Raw genomic sequence first — 18,736 nt, 5'->3', positions numbered from 1 at the left:
TTTCTTCCTGTAATGGTATTAAATCTAACCACTTCAACTCCAACAACATGACTTCCCATTCCATCGCTATGGGGTGCTTTCCCTGACCCCTCTCCTCCTCCCTTCTGAGAGCTACACCCTCTGCCCGGCCCCACCGTACTAGGTACATCTGCCATATAGTTGTTCTAGGGGGCCTGGGGGATTTCCATCTCATCGTCAATACCCTAACTGCTAAAAGTAGAGCCAGGTCCAAAAATCTCAGTTTAGGCTTCAATGTTTTGGATCGTTTACGGGACCCTATTAGACAATATAGAGCTTCCTCCGGCACCGGCAGGAGTGTAATTGTGTGTAGCGCCTGGCATATCTCCGCCCAGTAGCCCAGGTGTGGGCAGGACCATAGCATGTGGATGAACCCGCCTCATCTTCCTTACAGCGCGGGCAACAGTGGGGAGAGTCTGGGAACATTCGGTGTATCCTCTTGGGAGTTAGGTATGCCCTGTGGAGCATCATTGCCTGTATAAATTACAATTTAACATTACGCGATACCCGTTTGGGATGCTCCAGTATAATCTGCCATGCCTTGTCAATCAGTACCGAATCTGTATCCTGATCCCAGGTAGCCCTAAGGGTATTAAGCGAGATTGCTGCGTGTTCTCTGACCCCTGTGTATAGCCAGCACACCAGATGACTCCCCCGCTCCCATGTGATACAGTAGATGAACCAATTTGTGTAGCATAGGTTTGAGTTGTTGTGGTGCCCAAGTGTTCCGGATATAATAAGTCACTGTGGCATGCAACAGATATAATCTAGGAGGAGCACCCGTGATCTGTAAAAAGGATTCGTGGTCCAGCAGGGTCTCGTCCCCAAAAAAGGCACCTATCTCTTCAATCCCGTCCAATGGCGCAGCTTATGTCATGTAAGCCTGCTTTGCGGCGTCGGGATACCCAACAAGGGAATGTTCTCTGCATATGGTATCACCGAAGAGGTATATGACAATGCCCTCCTCCACCACAATAGGGCTGTACGCAGAAGTGGGTGACAGTCTGGAGGGAGCCAACTCCTCTGCAACAACAGGGAGTGTAACTCCCCACGGTCCAGCCGGTCCGTCGTAAAATCAATCTTGTGCAGGTTTCTACCGGCGACCCAGTATGAAAGCCACTGGAGTTGACTGGCATAATAGTATCCGCGGAAATCCGGGACTCCCAGTTCCCCCGATCTGGTCCCTAATTGGAGTTTACGGAGGCTAATGCGTCTCCGGCCGGCACCCCAGATAAGACTAATCAAGATAGTGTTGAGCATGTTAAAAATATGTTGTGGGATAATCACTGGCAAATTTACAAAATAATACAACAGGCGGGGGAGCATAACCATTTTGGAGATAGCAATTCTGCCCATGACGGACAGGGGCAATGAAGTCCAGAATCCTACGCTACTGCAGAGTCTTGCGATAGCTAGTTTGATATTGCCGTCTATTTGATCCTCTGTTGATCTATACACCTGTATCCCTAGGTATTTAAATGTGGTCTGAGCCACCGGGATCGGGTGTACCCCAAAGCGTATGGAGAGGGGTGTGGTGCTTCACTTAAAAAGAAACCATTTGATTTTTCCGGGTTGATGGCCAAGCCAGACACTGCTTCAAACCGGCAAAAGATGTCAAAAGGATAGTATGATCCACCTCTAAGTCACGTAGATACAATAAAATATCATCCGCAAAGACGGATATCAAGTGGTGTGTCCCCCTAATCGGGATGCCCATCTGACCCATGTGAGTGCGAAGGGCTATAGCCAGGGGCTCCAGGGCTAGGACAAATATGTTATGTTATGTTATGTTATGTTAAATTTAGCTTATAAAGCGCACGTACGCCCGTAGGCTTCATGGCGCTGTAGGAAGTTTTCAGAGCATAACACAACAGGAGGACCACTTAGAGCGTCTAAGGATAGGCTTCTCTAAAAAGCCAGGTCTTAAAGGCTAGTCTAAAGGCTAGAATATCCTCGTGTGACCTTAAAGAAGCTGGCAAGGAGTTCCAGAGGGATGCAGCAAGAAAATGAAAGGAGCTGCCGCCCTGACGTTGTTTCCTAACAACCGGCACTGTGAGCAAGTTTTTGTGACCAGAACGGAGGTTGCGGGAGGGGGTGTATCTGGCAAGCAGGTTGATGATGAATTTGGGGCCTTTGCTTTGTAATGCCTTAAAGATAATGCAGCCGGTTTTAAAAGCCACCCTCTGGGCTACCGGCAGCCAATGCAGGTCTGCCAGGCCTGGCCTGATGGACTGCCATTTAGGAAGCCCACAGATCAGCCTGGCCGCCTGATTTTGAACCAGCTGCAGCCTCTTGAGCTGCCCGGCTGGAAGGCCCAAATATAAACTATTTGAGTAGTCCAGCCTAGACAGCACAAGGGCGATGGTCACCTGTATCAGGGCAGAATGGGTTAGGAAATGGGCAATCTTTCTAATCTTGCGCAGCTGAAAGAAGCATGCGGAAACAACTGACCCCACCTGACTTTTCAAGGAGAGGTCTTCACTTAAGGTGACTCCAAGGCTCTTAACCGTGCGGGATTTGGAAGGGGGATTTCCCATCTCCGGAGGCCAGAATTGAGGTCCCCAGCTGAGTTCGCTCTTCCCAGGCAAGATCAGTTCAGTCTTGCCTGGGTTAAGTTTTAGGTGGTTAAGGCCCATCCATCTCTGGATATGAGCCATGACCTCCCTAAACTCAGTGACAGCATCCGGCGACCCCAGGGGGAAAACCAATTGCAGATCATCTGCGTAATTAAAGATCCACACTTTGAATTTCCTCAAGGAGTACAAAAGGGGACGCAGGTATAAATTAAATAAAAGGGGAGACAGGGATGAGCCTTGAGGGACACCGCAATCGTTCTTAATTCTAGGGGCTGTGAAGGTGCCCAGTCTCACTGCTTGAGTCCGGTCGGACAAGAATGATTCCACCCAGCTCAGGGCAGTACCTCTGAGGCCTGCCTGCTCGACACGGCCGACCAAAATAGTGTGGTCGACCGTGTCGAATGCAGCAGACAGGTCAAGAAGCACCAGTGCCTGGTGGACATCCCTGTCCGCGTTGCACCGAAGTGTGTTCTGGACTGCCAGGGTTACCGTCTCGGTCGAATGGCCTGGACGGAACCCAGCTTGATTTGGCTCCAGAAATCCAGTGGTTTCCACAAAGTTGGAAAGGCAATTGGAGACGTGAGCCTCCAATATCTTGGATAGGAACGGCAACAGGGATATAGGACGATAATTTGATGAGTCCTGAGGGTCCAGACCTGGTTTCTTAATTAGAGGGATTAGCAAAGCGTGTTTAAAGCCAGTGGGTACCCTGCCCTGGGTCAGTGATTTATTTAGTAGGGGTAGAATACCCTGAGGGATAGTCCGACCGATTTCCGAGAAGATGTGGGGGGGGCAGATGTCGTTAGGGGATCCGGACTTTACCCTCGTCAAAAGTAAGGAAAAGGTTTTACCATCAATGGCCGGGAAGGTATCTAATACAGAGGGATTGTAAAAAACGTCATCCAGAGGAAGTGACGTTGGGGAATTAGCAATGCTCGATTTGATAGTGACAATTTTTTCTCTGAAAAAATTATTCAGGGAATCACATAGCTTCTGCGTAGGAGCTATTGAAGGGGCTGTCCTGTCGTTGTCACAGAGTTCATTAACTATATTAAAAATATCTTTGGACTTGTTGGATGACGATAAAATTTTTGTGGAGAAGTAATTAAGTTTGTGTTGTTTTAAAATTTTTTGATAACTTTTCCTAGTGACGCAGAAGGTTTCCCTATCCTGTGAAGAGTAGGTGGCTCTCCACTGTCTTTCTTTCTGTCGTACCCCTAATTTAAGTGCTCTAAGTTCTTGAGTGAACCATTTGTGGGCATCATTGCCTCTGATGTTAGGTAAGTATACAGAGGGGGCGAACAGATCTGCTGCGTGGAGAAGCCAGGAGGACAGTGCCCTCTCATCAACCTCCAGATCTTCGTCTAATGGGGGAAGGGTGTTGTTCAGCGTGTCCATGAACCCAGAGCGGTCCATGGATTTCCATTTGCGGAACTCTTTACCCATGGGAGGTTTGGCCTTGTGCTGCCCTTGAATTTCTAGTGGGAACTGGATAAGATAATGGTCTGACCAAATGCAAGGGCTTATAATAGGAGAGAATGGTGGTACGTTGTATGTCCAGATTTGGTCCAAGCTGTGACCCTTCTGGTGAGTGGGAGAGTGAATGTGTTGGACCAGGTTTAGATCTGTAAGCAGATCCCTCAGTTCTCCAGCTTGGGTGTCAGTGTCTGTTCTATCGAACCAATAGTTTAAGTCCCCCACTAGAACAGTTTTAGAGTGCTTTATTACATGGGAGGCCAGTTGTTCTGCCAAAAGTACTGGATAATTGGCCATGTATTGGGGAGGGCGGTATAACAAAATTACAGTAAGAGCCCCACTCTCTGAGTCTAGTGTAATTACCAAATTCTCTGTGTTGGGGAGGGTGAGAGAAGGTAATTCCCGGAAGTGAAAGGATTTTGAAATGACTGCTGCTACCCCACCTCCAGCCTTCCCTTGAGCACGGTTGGCAGTCAGAATGTAGTAGTCTGAGGGAAGTGATGCCAGAATGTCCGGCAGAGAATGAGGGTTGGTCCACGTTTCGGTCAACAACAGGAGATCTGGTTTTTCTTCCGTCAGGAAAAGAAAGATGTTGACCTGGTTCTTTATTAGGGACCTTGTGTTGAGGTAGTAGCATCTCATGTTATGTAATAATAGAGGAGCCGATCTAGGTTCATTCGGCAATGGTGGAGTAGGCTGAGTATCATCAGCCAGCAGGGGAAGGCGGGAGAGCCCCAATGTTTGTATACGTGTGCAAGTATGCGAATGAAATCGGAGACAGGGGGCAACCCAATCGTGTGCCCCTGTACACTGGGTAACAATCCGAAACATATCGGCCTGTGCGTGCCCTAGCTGTAGGATCAGTATATAATAATCGGATCCATCCCAGCAAGGAGTCTAGGAAGCCAAAGCGTTTCAAGGATTCAAACATAAATGTCCACGACGGGGAATCAAACGCTTGTTTCAAATCCAGTGCTATACAGCCCACCCGAGGGAATTCCTGTGGCGTGGCCGCCATCAGCGCATGTAGCCTACGTGTGTTCAGGGACGTACTCCACCCCGGGAGAAACCCGCATTGATCCTGATGTACAAGGGCAGTACGGTGGGATTGTATGCATAAGGCTATGGCCTTGCTAAGAATCTTATATTCTTTGGAGAGCATAGACAGAGGTCTATAAATCACCATCTCCAGTGTATTCCTGCCGGGCTTGGGTATTGATATGACCAGGGCCTGCATCGTCGATACGGGTAAATGCCCCTCCTCAAGCGCCGTCCTGTACACCATGTCAAGGACAGGCACTAGGGTGGCGGAATAAGTCGAATAAAACTCTACTGGGAGTCCGGCCATACCGGGTGTCTTGTTACGGTTAAGATTCTTAATTGCAGCTTGTATCTCATGATGCGTGATGGGGCCCTCCATCGCCTTCTGTGTGTCAGCTGTCAAAACCGGAAAGGCAAGGTCACTCAGAAACTTGGTCACTTGAGCCGAGTCCTCCAAGTCACAGGGAGCATACAGTGCTTTCAGGTGGTCACAAAACGCCATGTTAATCTCGGAATGCGTGCGGACCAGGGTGCCCGACAGGTCATATATCTTGGTTATGGCCGGCGGCTCCGTTTGGTCCCGCATCAGGTGAGCCAGTAGAGTACCAGATCTGTCAGCATCGGTGTGCTGGCGGAGCAGGTATTCTTTATGGTCAATGGTCCACAGTGTTTCCAACACCTCTGCGTGGTCAATATATCCTGCCTGTAAATCCCCTTTCTTCCCAGGGTCCACACTCGCCTCCCGTTCAAGTACCTTCAAACGATCCTTCACCTCACAGAGTTTTTTGTGAATTTCCTGCCTGGCTCCCACTAACTGACCTATTGCCGCTCCCCGAACCACAACCTTCATGGCATCCCGCACCACCAAATTTGAGGAAGCAGAATCCCAATTTAACTCAAAATAATTAGTTAGAGTGGCGGACAGTGACGCCCGGAGGGGGCCATCCTCTAGGAGGAGTGGGTTAAGTCTCCAGGTAGGAACTGGGGCCGGCACCCTACCCCAGAGGAGGGTAAGCGCCAGGGGTCTGTGATCGGAGAAAGTTTTAGCCAAGTACTCCGAGTTTTCTACCCTCGTGACTAAAATACGTGAGCACATGAAACGGTCAATTCTAGTGTGTAAGTTATGTAGGGGGGAATAAAAAGAGTACTCCTTATGGGCCAGATGCAACTCACGCCAGGTATCCGCCAATATCCAACACTCCGCCCACGCCGTGAACAGGTCAGTCAACTTTGATGCTCCAGCTGCCTGGAGGGGGGGTGCGATCTATCCAGGCCCAGATATAATACCGCGTTCCAGTCCCCTCCCAATATCCAGGGAATCCCAACCCAATCCGATAGTGCCAAAGCCACTGTGTGTAGAAACCTGTGCTGATCAAAGTTCAGGGCATATATACTGCCTAGCACTATCAATGTTCCGTCTAAGGTGCCCTTTACCATAATGTATCGGCCCTGATCATCCACTTTCCTCTTGATTTCCACAAATGACGTCCCATGCCAGATCCAAATAGTCGCCCCCCTGGAGAAGGCTGAGTATGTCGTGGAATAAATAGTGCCCCTCCACTTCTTTCTCAATTTTTGAGCGTCTGATACCGTGAGGTGTGACTCCTGAAGGAATGCAACCTGTGTATGATGTCTAAGGAGAAATTAGTGGATCCGGTGCCGTTTCTGTATCGCCCCAAGGCCACGCACATTCCAGGTAAGAAATCTATATGACCCTACAGTCTCAGCCATAATCGCCATCTATCAAGCATAGGAGTGTCAGTAGTCCCATAACATGACCCCATGTAACAAGCGACCAGGAGACCTCGTACCCCAAATCCCACTCTAAGAACTGAACAAATGTGGCACAGCAGGACAACAATGCTGGGCCCAACATGAAAACAATAAAAAGGTAGGTCCAAATTCTGGTGCATACGCCAATGTGGGGGTGGCCAAGCACTAGTACAGTCATCTTGCAATTCGCACCGGGCGCAGCTGGCTCAACGGCATTCTGTCCCGGGGGCATTACTTAAGGATATACTCTCAATCGCTAAATGGAGACATCACTGCGGGAGGAGCGGACAGTTTATCCAGGGCAGTGCTTAACCAGGATCATTTCCTCTATATCCAGTCCCAGTGGGGAAGAGGGCCCATAGGAGTTCCACCTTATATCCTAGTACTAAAGTACATTTCCCCAACCCGGTGGATAAACAAATGCATAATAATATAATGAAAACGATAGGCAATTAGCACATCATAAAGGATACCATGAGTTAATATCAAACACCATCTGGAGGTCATCAGCATAGCTGAATGTTTCGACTCTTCTTTTTTACAAGGGCCAAATCAAAGGTAGCAAGTATAGATTACAAAGAAGGGGCGAAAGGGAAGAACCCTGGGGAACCCCGCATGTCAGATTCATTTTCTTGGCCGAAAAACTGGTGGGGCAGACTGCCTGAAAGCGGTTACAGAGGAAAGAGGAGATCCACTTCAAAGCCAGACCCTGGATGCCAGCACTACTGACACGGTCGATCAGGAAGAAAAGATCGACCATGTCAAATGTGGCTGACAGATCCAGGCGTACCAGGGCCTGGGTGAGGTTTTTAGCAGCCCCTCTCCTTAGCTCGTCCATGACTGCTAATACGACTGACTGCGGAGAGTGCGGTGGTCTAAATCCTGCCTGGTGAGGGTCCAGGAAATGGGAGTGCTCAATAAAGGAGCTAAGGCAGTTAGCTACGTGGGCCTCAAGGCTTTTACTTAGATAGGGGAGTAAGGAGATGGGGCGTAAATTACTAAGGACCAAAGGGTCGGAGTTGGGTTTCTTCAGGATCAGGACAATTTCTGCATTTTTAAAGGTGTCTGGGACAATGCCTGGTTTAAGAGAGTTGTCCAGAAATAAAAGGGGCGGGCCTGGACAAGAGATGAAGGCCTCCTGTAAGATATGGGGAGGGCAGCAATCGGTAGGGGAACCTGATCCAACTTTTTTGAGTAGGATAAAAAAAAATCTTCCTTAGAGATCAGGGGAGTCTGGTCCAATAGGAACAGGTTATTACACGTGGTGGGGGGTGGTTGAAGGTGTGGGAGTGGGAATACTGGCTTTGATGGTGGCGATTTTCTCAATGAAATAAGAGTTAAGGGAGTCACATAAAGATTGCAAGGGGGCAGGTTTCGCCATCACTCTATCTGGTGTGCAAGCTCGTAGACTATGGAGAAAATATCCTTTGTCTTATTAGCTGAGTTTATAATCTTAGAGGTGAAGTAAGATGCCTTAGTCTGAAGGATGGAGTTTTTGTATTCTTTGAACAGGGTTACATAGGTGTTTTTTTCCTGAGGCATAGTCCCGTCTCCAGCTACGCTCAGCTTTGGTTTCAGATAGTCGGAGAACCAGCGTTGTGCATCAGGGGGATGCTTAAGTTCAGTTCGTTTAAAGGGGGCAATGCTGTCGCTAGCTGATTCAAGCCATAGCTTGATGCTAGTTGTCTGATTACAGAGGGACTCCTGTTCGATTGGCAATGTAGCCTTTAGTAGTGTGCAGAAATCACAGATGTTGGCTCGATTTCAATTTCTGGCCTGGTGATTTCCCAACAGGGAGGGTCTGATTAGGGAGAGGCGTGGCGCCGCGGCTAGGGCGACTGACTTCGGAATCTGGGGATCATGGTTCGATACCTAGCACCGGTGGCAGATTACTCTGTGCAATAGCTTGCTTAATCTTTCCGACGGCCCCCAGCGCCTAGAGACCCTTACGGATGATTGTGCGCTTTACAAATATGGATTATTATTAGAGGGGCACAGGCGATGGTGAGTGTGAAAAGGTGATGGTCTGACCATGTGCATGGGGAAATTGATAGTAGTAAGATTTCCAAGTTGGATGTCCAGACTTGCTCCAGAATATGTCCCTTTATATGGGTGGCCTCGATCACATGTTGAATGCAGTTCATTCCTGACAGGAGATCCGTAAATTCTATGGAGCTGGCACTCTCCTGTGCGTCGGAGGGCCAATAATTAAAGTCTCCAATTACAATGTGTTGGACCCGGCCCATTAGGCAGGTTCACCCCTAGACTTTTTGCGTTTTCCTAGCCTATTTATGGAACCTGGTATTTGTGATTTTAGGCCTCTGCGCACTTTTTCACTGTGGTACAGTGTAAAGTGCTTGAGCTCTCTGTGGATGAATGGTGAGTGACCTGCCCTCCCATAGGAATGAATGGGGAATATGTATGCCCATGGTAGTTCCTGATGCGTGGGGAGTGCAGGGGCGAGTTTGGTATGAGAGAACTCGTGAGAATGAATGCCGCAAAATGATGTATGCGACATGGCTGTGTCTAGTCTAGAAGTCCTACTTTTGGAAGTTGGCATATTTGTGCAAGTTGGTGCTAGCGTGTGATTGGCTGGTGAGCCTGGCCCAGAGTGCATGGGCCTGCTTGTGGATTGACTGGCTGGTTTGAGGATGACAGGGGCTGGAGAGCCCAGGAGGTTGTCTGAAGTCAGCCCATGGATGAAAGGCAGCATCTGCTGCCAGGGAAGTGGGAGGAGATGGCACCTGATAGTGAAGGGCTGTTCCTGTGTAACTACAAAGCTGGCTCCACCTCCCGCTGGGCGACTGACACCTCTGTCCCTGATACTGAAGGGGACTTCCCTCTAAACCAGTCCAGCTGGTTCTCACACTGCCTGCTTCAAAGGACTTCAAAGAACTTCAAAGGTTTTGCACTGTATAAAAAGGGGTTGTATCCCCTTCCAAATTGTTCTTGTTTTCAACTTGAATCTGCCAGGGGCTGCTGCTGCTTGAGCTAAGGGGAATCCCTGGCTCTGCCCAGCCCCTGGGCACCTGATGGACTTTCCTGGACTCCTGGGGGACCCCTCTGCCATGCTGGGCTGATGGGGGGACTTTGATTTGCCCCCTGAGACTCTCTGGGACCTTTGTGCAGCATGGTGGAGCTGCACTCCTGGAAGGACCTTAGTACTTTGTGTCTAGCGCTTTGGGAGCGCTTTATTGCCCCATAGCGCTTTAGAGCGCTTTATTTTTGATTCTAGCGCTGAGGAGCGCTTTGCCAGCCTGGCGAGTGCCCACCTCGCTTATTTGTTACTTTATTTAAACTTCGGCTGCCCACGCCGGTATTGCCGATCTTTTAAAATGCCTCCCCGCCTGCCTGCCTAAAGGAGAAGGGCCGCTGCGCTGCCCGCAGCGACCCGGAAGTGGATGGCCGGCCGGCCAATCCCAGCGCGGCCGGCCGGAAGTCCCGCCCCCGCAGCCCGAGAGGAGAGAAGCTGCCCGGGGGAGAGAAGGAGGACGAGTGATGGCGGCTGGTCGGCAGGGCTCCCGTGAGCGGAGGGAGCCCTGCAGCGAGAGGAGCGGCCGAGAGCGTCTGAGCGGGCCGGCGGGGCTCCGTGGTGGAAGAGGAGCCCCGCGCTGGCCAGAAGGAGGAGCCGCTGTCCGGAGGAGCCGCCCCTGAGGCCCGGTGAGTCTGGGCTGGGGTCGGGCGGAGTGGAGCAGAGCAGGGGAGGGGCGCCGGGACACGTTGTCGGTGTCCGCCCCTCCCCCGCAGTAGCGCGAGCTCGCGCTCGGTGAAGAGAAGCCACGAAGGCTTCAAGGGCGGCCCCAGATGGCAGTGGGCCGCCCCAACGTTACCCAGAGTGCCAGAAGGAAGCCATGAAGGCTTCATGGGCGGCCCCGGTTGGCAGTGGGTCGCCCCAACGTGCACGGAGCCCGGAGAGGCTCCCAGCCCCATTTGTTTTGTATTTCGTGCCCTGAGAGGCGCTGGGGGCATTCTATGAAGTGACTGGAGAGTCAGGGCGGCCCCGGATGGCAGTGGGTCGCCCCAACGCTGAAGAGAGCCTGTGTGGCTCAGAGGGGCCATATGTGTTTTTAAGAGCCTGTGTGGCTCCAACGTTTGACCAGTGTTGGCCAGAGCCTGTGTGGCTCCAACGTGCGCAGTGTTGGCTTCAGAGCCTGTGTGGCTTAGCTGGCGCCGTTTTGTTGATTCTCCAGGTGCCCAGCACTTAGTGGGCACCTGCCACGTTTAGGCTTTTTGTACTTTGGACTGGCGCTGCATGGCAGCGCGCCCTGACTTTGGACCCAGGGCATCCATGCCCCAACAAGGCCAGTTGGCCTAGGGACTGCCACAGGTAGTGGCTTATGTAGGGTAGGCGCAATGTGATTTCTATGCTTTTTAATAGTTATTGCTTATGTGAGTTTTTGCGCTATTGATTTATTAGGCACCTCTGAATGTTTATGCATTATGTGTCTTCCTTTCCATGCGCTGCACCTCTGAATGTTTAGTCATCATGTGTCTTCTTGCGCTGCACCCCTGAATGTGATTTTATTGCATCATGTGCTCTATTCTTAACACCTCTGAATGTTTAGTCATCATGTGTTTCTCCTTATTACTCCTCTGAATGTGTTCATGCATCATGGGTAAGGTGTTCTGGTTTATGCCCCTAAATGTGGTTATTCTTAGGTGGTTGTCTTTTCTACTCCTCTGAATGTAGGTTTATTGCATCATGAGTAATGTATTCTTTCTTAGACCCCTAATGCTGTGTGATACTTAGGTGGTTCTTCTTTCTTAGTACAGGGGGTCCTAGTAAGGTCCTGATTCCTGTTACCAGTGGTTACTGGTTGTTATCTTTGTGATTACCATTTTATGTTTTATTATTTCTTATTCTAGAAGTGCTATATCTGACTATGACAGTGGCCCTTGTGGCCCTGTCTTGTGTACATAATCCCTGTGAATATTGCCCGTGCCAGTTGGCACCATGTATATGTGTGATTTTATCTGATGTGTTTTTACAATACAAAAGTTATTTTTATAATAACCTTGTGTGGAGTCTCTTCTGTGGTGTGCCTAGTATGTTGTTGCTGTTGTGCGCTGGCGCAAATGCTTTACACATTGCCTCCGAGTTTAGCCTTACTGCTTGTGCCAAGCTACCAAGGGGGTGAGCAGAGGTTATCTTGGCGTGTGACTTCCTTGCCCTGACTAGAATGGTGGTTTCTGCCTGGCTTTGGCGTCAGCCTTAGCCTACCAGAAATAGCCGGTTCTAACATTGTTGGTCAGCGGTGCGGATTTTGGACTTGTGTTTGCGCAGTGCCATAGCAACAACTGGCTACATTACAAAACTCTACAATTGTTTTTCAGATAGTCACATGTTTGGGATTATTGTTTTTGATTTTTTTCCTCAAGAGTGTCATTTTCAAATGTGTTTCTGCGCTTTATGTTTAGTGGCAGATGAGAGAAAGTGATAGGGCGGGACGCCAGTAGAGGGGGAGGTTCCCATAGCTTAGGAATCCCTTGCTGGGTCCAATGTCCAATCCCAAATCCTGTCCCTGTGTGGGTAGATGGAAGAGAGGGAGTGTGAGGAGAAATGACTTGCTCAGGAGGGTGGTTGTTCCCTGAGTGTAGTGTGTGTCTGGATTCCCCAGTGTGGTAGGATCCAGTGGTGGCAGCTTTAATGTGTCCAGTGTGTTAATTCCCATTCCCCGCTCCCAGAGTTTGGTACCTGTGTCACGTGTGGTCAGGTTAAGTGATCAGGGGTGGTAGTAACTGCCTTACCAGTCCGAGGGGGGGGTTTGTGCGAATGAGTGATGTGCTGAACTGGAGGAGTTGGTGTGAGTTTTCTTTTTGTTAAAAAGCTTGCGTGAGAGGTGTACCTCTGGTGGTGTGCAGGAGGTCCTGCAGAGGCACTGGACAAGAAGGTGGATGTCTGGCGGTGTGCTAGATGTCTTGCAGAGGCATTAGGGAGTGGTTCCAAAAGGAGTGGCTTGTGTATCTGATGATCCTGTAAAGGGGAAGAGGTTCATGTGTAACCCAGCTTGGTCCCAGTAGTATGGTAGGGGTGTAGGGGCTCACGCCCTGTCTCAGTGGAGGCGGAGTGAGTGTGGGACGGTGTGTCCCACGTTGGCCTGAAACCCTATCTCAGGGCCTGGAGGGTTCCTTAAGGGAGCGCCAGGTCAGGGGCCTAAGCTGTACATAGGTCATTTGAGGAGGATCTTCCTGTGTCTAGAGGACGGGGAGTGTCTGTAACCAGAACTCCGGCGGTCCTAGTGTTGGGCAGTACCGCTCCTAAGTGGAGGGTGCAGAAGTCCTGGCTCGCTGAGCATTTGACCGTCTAGAGTGCTTGACCATTTGTGGGGCCTCTGGAGGTCGTTCCCCGAGGAGGGGGGAAAGCCGGGTTGGGGTGTGGCCTGACCTGATAGGGAGTACTGGAGGAGAGTGTGTCGCTGATACGCCGCTGGCGTGTGCTCTGTCTAGCCTGAGACATACTGGAACTGGAAGGGGGTGCAGAGGGACGGTATCCTTGCTTCTGACCCCGGTGTAACCTGAGGGTTTAGATCTTAGGTTGGGAGATTAGGAAACTTCTAGGTCAAGAGGAATCTCTACCAAAGTGGATCAGCTGAAGAGACTGAGGGGGCTGCCCTTGCTGTGTGTTCTGGGGCTCACCTGCAGTTTGTTGTTTCCACCAAGGAAGAGGAAAGGGGGCTTTGCTGTGTGCTGTGTCCCCCCACCTGCTTGAAGAGGAACTGTGCTGTGTGCTTTGTACCTCAGAAGTGAAATAGTTTCCAGGTGGTAGACCAGTGATGGAGTGAGGTCCTGATCTGGTAGGAGAATTGTGTTCTGGTGAAGTGCTTTTCTGTGAGGGTGCGGAAACCCAGAAGTAGAGGTAGGGTGGGGCATTCTTGCCCGTGACCTCTGGTCAGCCTGAGGGTATGGTCCCTAGGTTGTTGGATCAGTGGTGGTTGTAGCTACACTGAGAGAGAGAGTGGAGCATGGCTATTGTATGCCAGGGGTTACTACCCCCCACTCTGTGGATTAGTTAGGACCTGTGATTTGGATGGCCTATGGCCTGGTCTTGGCTGTGGATGACTAGTGTGTACCAGTGGGGTACCCTAGTTGAGTCAGAGAGTTATTATTTGGAGGAAACCATGTAGGTTCAGAGTGGCGAAAAACTGGACGGTGTCCCTGCTGTGCAAGGCCGTGTCCGTGGTTTTGTCGCCCAAAGCAGTGAAGCCCATCAGTGGTGTGATTGGTCTACCCTGCGTTTTGGCTGGAAGGGGGTTGTGTTGGACCCGGCCCATTAGGCAGGTTCACCCCTAGACTTTTTGCGTTTTCCTAGCCTATTTATGGAACCTGGTATTTGTGATTTTAGGCCTCTGCGCACTTTTTCACTGTGGTACAGTGTAAAGTGCTTGAGCTCTCTGTGGATGAATGGTGAGTGACCTGCCCTCCCATAGGAATGAATGGGGAATATGTATGCCCATGGTAGTTCCTGATGCGTGGGGAGTGCAGGGGCGAGTTTGGTATGAGAGAACTCGTGAGAATGAATGCCGCAAAATGATGTATGCGACATGGCTGTGTCTAGTCTAGAAGTCCTACTTTTGGAAGTTGGCATATTTGTGCAAGTTGGTGCTAGCGTGTGATTGGCTGGTGAGCCTGGCCCAGAGTGCATGGGCCTGCTTGTGGATTGACTGGCTGGTTTGAGGATGACAGGGGCTGGAGAGCCCAGGAGGTTGTCTGAAGTCAGCCCATGGATGAAAGGCAGCATCTGCTGCCAGGGAAGTGGGAGGAGATGGCACCTGATAGTGAAGGGCTGTTCCTGTGTAACTACAAAGCTGGCTCCACCTCCCGCTGGGCGACTGACACCTCTGTCCCTGATACTGAAGGGGACTTCCCTCTAAACCAGTCCAGCTGGTTCTCACACTGCCTGCTTCAAAGGACTTCAAAGAACTTCAAAGGTTTTGCACTGTATAAAAAGGGGTTGTATCCCCTTCCAAATTGTTCTTGTTTTCAACTTGAATCTGCCAGGGGCTGCTGCTGCTTGAGCTAAGGGGAATCCCTGGCTCTGCCCAGCCCCTGGGCACCTGATGGACTTTCCTGGACTCCTGGGGGACCCCTCTGCCATGCTGGGCTGATGGGGGGACTTTGATTTGCCCCCTGAGACTCTCTGGGACCTTTGTGCAGCATGGTGGAGCTGCACTCCTGGAAGGACCTTAGTACTTTGTGTCTAGCGCTTTGGGAGCGCTTTATTGCCCCATAGCGCTTTAGAGCGCTTTATTTTTGATTCTAGCGCTGAGGAGCGCTTTGCCAGCCTGGCGAGTGCCCACCTCGCTTATTTGTTACTTTATTTAAACTTCGGCTGCCCACGCCGGTATTGCCGATCTTTTAAAATGCCTCCCCGCCTGCCTGCCTAAAGGAGAAGGGCCGCTGCGCTGCCCGCAGCGACCCGGAAGTGGATGGCCGGCCGGCCAATCCCAGCGCGGCCGGCCGGAAGTCCCGCCCCCGCAGCCCGAGAGGAGAGAAGCTGCCCGGGGGAGAGAAGGAGGACGAGTGATGGCGGCTGGTCGGCAGGGCTCCCGTGAGCGGAGGGAGCCCTGCAGCGAGAGGAGCGGCCGAGAGCGTCTGAGCGGGCCGGCGGGGCTCCGTGGTGGAAGAGGAGCCCCGCGCTGGCCAGAAGGAGGAGCCGCTGTCCGGAGGAGCCGCCCCTGAGGCCCGGTGAGTCTGGGCTGGGGTCGGGCGGAGTGGAGCAGAGCAGGGGAGGGGCGCCGGGACACGTTGTCGGTGTCCGCCCCTCCCCCGCAGTAGCGCGAGCTCGCGCTCGGTGAAGAGAAGCCACGAAGGCTTCAAGGGCGGCCCCAGATGGCAGTGGGCCGCCCCAACGTTACCCAGAGTGCCAGAAGGAAGCCATGAAGGCTTCATGGGCGGCCCCGGTTGGCAGTGGGTCGCCCCAACGTGCACGGAGCCCGGAGAGGCTCCCAGCCCCATTTGTTTTGTATTTCGTGCCCTGAGAGGCGCTGGGGGCATTCTATGAAGTGACTGGAGAGTCAGGGCGGCCCCGGATGGCAGTGGGTCGCCCCAACGCTGAAGAGAGCCTGTGTGGCTCAGAGGGGCCATATGTGTTTTTAAGAGCCTGTGTGGCTCCAACGTTTGACCAGTGTTGGCCAGAGCCTGTGTGGCTCCAACGTGCGCAGTGTTGGCTTCAGAGCCTGTGTGGCTTAGCTGGCGCCGTTTTGTTGATTCTCCAGGTGCCCAGCACTTAGTGGGCACCTGCCACGTTTAGGCTTTTTGTACTTTGGACTGGCGCTGCATGGCAGCGCGCCCTGACTTTGGACCCAGGGCATCCATGCCCCAACAAGGCCAGTTGGCCTAGGGACTGCCACAGGTAGTGGCTTATGTAGGGTAGGCGCAATGTGATTTCTATGCTTTTTAATAGTTATTGCTTATGTGAGTTTTTGCGCTATTGATTTATTAGGCACCTCTGAATGTTTATGCATTATGTGTCTTCCTTTCCATGCGCTGCACCTCTGAATGTTTAGTCATCATGTGTCTTCTTGCGCTGCACCCCTGAATGTGATTTTATTGCATCATGTGCTCTATTCTTAACACCTCTGAATGTTTAGTCATCATGTGTTTCTCCTTATTACTCCTCTGAATGTGTTCATGCATCATGGGTAAGGTGTTCTGGTTTATGCCCCTAAATGTGGTTATTCTTAGGTGGTTGTCTTTTCTACTCCTCTGAATGTAGGTTTATTGCATCATGAGTAATGTATTCTTTCTTAGACCCCTAATGCTGTGTGATACTTAGGTGGTTCTTCTTTCTTAGTACAGGGGGTCCTAGTAAGGTCCTGATTCCTGTTACCAGTGGTTACTGGTTGTTATCTTTGTGATTACCATTTTATGTTTTATTATTTCTTATTCTAGAAGTGCTATATCTGACTATGACAGTGGCCCTTGTGGCCCTGTCTTGTGTACATAATCCCTGTGAATATTGCCCGTGCCAGTTGGCACCATGTATATGTGTGATTTTATCTGATGTGTTTTTACAATACAAAAGTTATTTTTATAATAACCTTGTGTGGAGTCTCTTCTGTGGTGTGCCTAGTATGTTGTTGCTGTTGTGCGCTGGCGCAAATGCTTTACACATTGCCTCCGAGTTTAGCCTTACTGCTTGTGCCAAGCTACCAAGGGGGTGAGCAGAGGTTATCTTGGCGTGTGACTTCCTTGCCCTGACTAGAATGGTGGTTTCTGCCTGGCTTTGGCGTCAGCCTTAGCCTACCAGAAATAGCCGGTTCTAACACAATGATTCTAGCATAGTTGATAACTACTATTAGTTCACCTAGTAGTTGGGAGAATGAGGGCATATGGTGAGGTGGGTGATAGAATAAGGCACAGATTAAGAGGAACTGGGGTGATTCAAATGTCAAAATAAGGCTGTCGACCAAGGGTATGCCTGTGATCCCTAATGAAGTGAACTGAAATTTTTGGTGGACAATAGCTGCTACCCCTCCCCCGAGCTTGCCCGTAGACCTGTTTGTCTGAAGTATATAGTAGTCATTGGGAACTCCTGCAAGGATATCAGGGACAGACTCTGTAGTGAGCCAAGTTTCGGATAGAAGACGGATGTCGGGTTTGTCCGAATCAATTTCGAGCTGATGTTTCACCATAGAGCGGGTGTTTAAGTGCCTAATTACGAGAGTCCCTGCTTCCTGATTCTCAGAGATGTTAGTCAGGTAAGCCCTTGTGGACGGCGGGGGGTTCCTGTCGGGCAGGTGGATCAGAGAGCTCTGGAAATGAGACTCCATGGTTAAGGATCCCTGCTTTGTTGGCTTGGGCCATGGTGTCAGTGTGATAGGCCAGTTGCCATGTGAGTGTTTCAGCTCAGAAGTCGTGTAGGATAAAAAATGGGCAAAGTGTATAGCCTCTAGCCCCGTGTATGTAAATAATTCCTAGGTAGTCTCAATAGAAGACAACAAATTATGTGGACCCAGTGGTAATAGGAAAAGGTAAACAGTTTAAAAATGATCAAACAGTCATTAATACAAAATAAACATGTTTTTAATATATTTGATAAAAATCATATAAAGAACAAGGAAATTGAATTTATATGACAGTACAGTAAAATTATATGTAATTAATACATACACTAACACAATATACAGTCTTTATACATAAAACGGACACCATCTGAAGATCAGTGGTGCCTACAACCAGGGTGAAAAACAGAACTCGACGCGCGTTTCGGCGAAAAAGCCTTCTTCAGGAGCCACAAGATTAAAATCTGTAATTACTACTGACAACAGGATAGAGCAGCACACTTATATCTTCTAGTGGATGGTAAAAAACACACAATGTACCTGTTAGAGTAGGTGTGCAATTTTCTTGATTGGAGTGGTACGCAATAAAAACATAAATGTCACAAATCCTTGGTTGTGATACGATAGAGTCCTTTTGTAATATCTCACAGGGTGTGATTCTTGATGTTGATACCATGTAATCCACTAGAAGCGGCAAAATATGATGCAGTACAGAGACTGAGGTCAATAAAACGTAGTCAAAGTGTGTCGAATATATGATGATTCTGTAATGAACAGGATAATGGCTGATTCAGCTGACACGTAAATTACAGGATGTGGCGTGCGGGGAAGCCTGGATATGGCGTGCCGTCGATAAAAAGTTTACCGACACTCACTGTGCGGTTCCGCTGCACGAGGGAAAAGGCATGCCAAATAAGTAGTGCTGGGAGAGCTAGCGCGCTAACCAAACTGCTCCGCCCCTATCAACCCCTTGGCTGCCTGGTGTCGAAGATCGGAAGCGCCAGCACCCTCCAAAACAATACGGTAAAAGGTGCAACATTGAAACTTCTTTTGACAATTTCTCCAGTT

The 18,736-nt window shown here is 50.3% G+C and overlaps 1 protein-coding gene across 3 annotated transcripts in view; it reads right to left on the bottom strand.

Annotated features, from left to right (window-relative positions):
- Positions 1 to 18,736, bottom strand: part of LOC147717478 (uncharacterized) — a 136,935-nt gene that overhangs the window by 11,979 nt on the left and 106,220 nt on the right. The gene's annotated exons all lie outside the window — the stretch shown is intronic.

This window comes from Lissotriton vulgaris, chromosome 5, assembly GCF_964263255.1.
Source record: "Lissotriton vulgaris chromosome 5, aLisVul1.2, whole genome shotgun sequence".
Lineage (NCBI taxonomy): Eukaryota > Metazoa > Chordata > Amphibia > Caudata > Salamandridae > Lissotriton > Lissotriton vulgaris.
This window is presented reverse-complemented; position numbering and strand designations above follow the sequence as displayed.